Raw genomic sequence first — 3,772 nt, forward strand, 5'->3', positions numbered from 1 at the left:
ATAATTTAAATGTATCATATAGATAATATGCTTAATATAAATAAAAAAGCAACATATAATATAGTAGTTCAATTCTTTATTTTAAGAGGTGGAGTTCGTGGGTTCGAAGCCTATCAAGAATTTTTGTGAAAGACGAAAAAAAGAAAAGGAGGTGAGCTGAATATTTAGACTCGTATAGCTGAATCATTATGCTTAAACTTGGAAATGGTGTAAACTCGAGTCCCGAATCGGAAATGGTGTAAACTCGAGTCCTGAATCGAGTCGGACAAGTCAAAAAACCAATGACTGAGATTATCTTGACAATATAATATAGATCTTTGGTTAGTGTTCTGAAATGAAAACACTGGGATACCAAAATACACCACCAACTCTTTTATAGGCAATTTGTATGGAATAATACAACACAACTCCGAGAGTTAAAACTCAATCAAGAAAAGTGTCTAGAGTTATATATATATTGTTTTTAGAACGTTTATAGAACTAAATCTGTGAACCTAACTACAAAGAGAGTTCTTGGACGGTATCAAAGACCAATATCCAAGGATCAATCAAGTCTTATCCAACAAACAAGATCGGACCTATGTACTGTGATTGATCAACGCACAACCTATGATATTTCAATTATAAAGATAAACAATATAATGTGGAAAAAGAAATAACACAAACACCAGAAATTTTGTTAACGAGGAAACCACAAATTCAGAAAAACCTCGGAACCTTGTCTAGATTGAACACCAAACTGCATTAAGCCGCTACAGACACTAGCCTACTACCAATTAACTTCAGTCTGGAATGTAGTTGAGACCGGACTCAATCTCCCACTGATTCAGGTACAGTCGCGCTTTTTACGCCTCTTGAATCCCAGCAGGACTCTGCGCAATTTATTCCCATAGACGGTCTCACACAAACTAAGAGTTGCTTCAACTCAATTGAAGACTTTAAACCAAATCAGCCTCCCATAGATTAAGCCTATGATTGATTTCCTGATTTACGATCTAAACGGATGATCATATCAAACGAAAGATCCAGGTGATGGAAATCGATATCAACTTGACAGAAGTCTGGCTATCCTCAAAATCCGGACTTATGCAACCCGAAGTGCAACCTAGATTATCATTCACCTCACAAGTATAAAACTTGCGGAATCAACAAATTCTGAGACGAAGAGAACTTTGATGATTACTATCTATCTTGATCGTTGGAGCAAGCTCTATAAACAATCAAGATCAGGATACTCCCAATGAAGTCTTTGTAGTCGCTAAACCCTAAAAGGGTTTCTGGAGAGGACGACTCTAGATACAACTAAGATACACCAAAAAGTAGTGTAAGAATTCAAAGATCCCAGTTGCCAAAAGTTCCCCTTATATAGACTTCAAAGCCTAGGTTGCTTTAGGTTTAAGCTAAGATAACTTTAGAACCAAGCTAACAATATCCACATTTAGATAAAATCTTTGAATCTTATTCACATATAGAAGATATACACTTTGGTTAGGTAAATTGTAACCGAACCGTGTATAAAGACTATGTCCAATATGGTTAGCCGAAAATAGTTGATTTGAACTTTAAAAGCTTAACACTCATTTGCATGTTCATTAAGACATTAATCTTGAGTCACATTCATGTGATCAAATGAGTCTAGTGTTAATTAAAGAATTGATCAAATGCAAATCACTTCATAGAAATAATTTAATTGCAATTGAATCATAATCGACATAGTTGGTAAAATGTACAAGGTACAATTACTTGAATCGTTTGTGAGTCGGCTGAGTCACAGTACGTGGACCGATTTGAAAACTTATAAGCAATAACCGAGTTCCGGAGTTGACATAACTTTTATAGTTCATGTACCAGTTTGCAAACGTCGGTGCAACTCAAATTTCCGGAGTTGACAGAACTTTTTCAGTTCAGGTACCGGTTTGCAAACTTAAGATTTTTCCCGGTTCCGGAGTACACAAAACTTTTTCAGTTCACGCACCGGTTTGGTAATAACTGGTTCTAGAACATAAAACTGTATTGGCTCGCATACCGGTTTGATTGTTTTGACCCGGTTCCCTTACCATAGTTCCAAAATGGTTTGCATCCGAATATGCATACCTATCCAGATTACGGAACAAACAGATTTTCCTATGATGTACATACAAATATGTAAATCACACAAATTTGAAAGTCGATATATATCTACTCCGCTACGTCTACAAGTACTTGTAATACGGTTTAGACATATAACAGTTCTCTCAGTTTGTAAGACTGATAACACTGTCTTGTATTCTGAATATAATAGATTTATATTTCTCTAAATCAATTTGAAACATTCCTAAATAACATCAATGACACATATCACTGTTCCAGAATATTTTCAAATGATAAACTTCAATCATGATTTGGTTCCAAACAATAAATTGTTCTCCACCGAAATTTGATCAAGTATGAACAAATGTTCATTAAGCTTAGTCATTATATTTCGAGAAATTCGTAAACCAAATAATTAGTTCTCGACTCGAAATTCTTGTCTATGCAAGTTAGTCTAATTAGTTATGTGACAATCGTCTCAAGGATAGAAAGGTGAATATAACTTGAGAAATAGGTGGTTCAGTCTTCACTTACCTTTTGTTGATGAAATTCTCCAAAATTTTCGGTTGATCTTCGCCTTCAAACGGTAGAACACAAATGATGAGTGGTTCGTTTCTCAATTACCTCTATCCTAGATCGAGACTTAACTAATTGTAGACTAGAAATCAAGATATAGTTTTGACAACTAAATTTGACAACAAGCTTGATATAGCAACACTTGTGAGTTCGACCGAGCAATGGTATAACATGAAATATCTCAAATATGTTTCGTTTCCACTACCACTCATTTGACTACTGCCAAAAGGATTTGAGGTTTAGTAAGGGCCTTAGTAATCAATGATGTTAGAGCATCGCTCGGTCAAACTCATAAGTTTTGGTATGTCAAGATTGTTATTAAATTTAGTTGATCAAAACTATATCTTGATTTATAGTCAACTAAGGTCGATCTCGGACTAGGAATAAAAAATGGTACTTGAATATTAGAATTCACCAATCGACCTTGAAGACTGAAGAACAATAGAGACATGTACGAGAACGCCAACAAAGGTACGTAAAGACTGATTATCCTATTTACTCAATATTTCTACCATTTTATCTACTGAGATAATGTCATATGACTTTAGTATTTGATAAATATCGCGAATAAAAATTTCGAGTTCAAGCTAGTACTTGGTAAATCTCGAATTATAAATTCAAGCAATGAAGAACATATCGCACAATAGGTTGAGAGAAATTTATTTTTCAACATATTGTAATTGCATCAAAAGTACTTATCATATTGTTCAAGTTATTTTTATGTACACGAACTGATTTGGACAGTATTATTTATGGGTGAAAAATATTTCTGCCGGTATAGGAAATTTGGGGTGTGTGGATGAGAAATGAATCTAAACCCTAAACAAATGCACTGCACGGGAGTGCTTGTGATTCGAGAAATCAATCTGTACAACTCTGGCCTAAACCAAGAAATGACCGTTCCATACTTGCTTCGGTCACAAAGTGAAGGAGATGGGGTTGATCTTAGGGAGAGAAGCGAAGAAGCTGTTGAGATTGTGAAGGTATTGGCCGTGTATGACTTGTATCAGAAAGCTGAACTGACTTACAGAATGAAAGCTATCAGTTCTGTTGTTGGAATACGATTGTATCAACACTTGGTTTCAGTTGTCTTGTCTTGTTTGAAAATAGGGAGGAGAACCTATTT

Source organism: Papaver somniferum, chromosome 2 (genome assembly GCF_003573695.1).
Source record: "Papaver somniferum cultivar HN1 chromosome 2, ASM357369v1, whole genome shotgun sequence".
NCBI classification, from domain to species: Eukaryota; Viridiplantae; Streptophyta; class Magnoliopsida; order Ranunculales; family Papaveraceae; genus Papaver; species Papaver somniferum.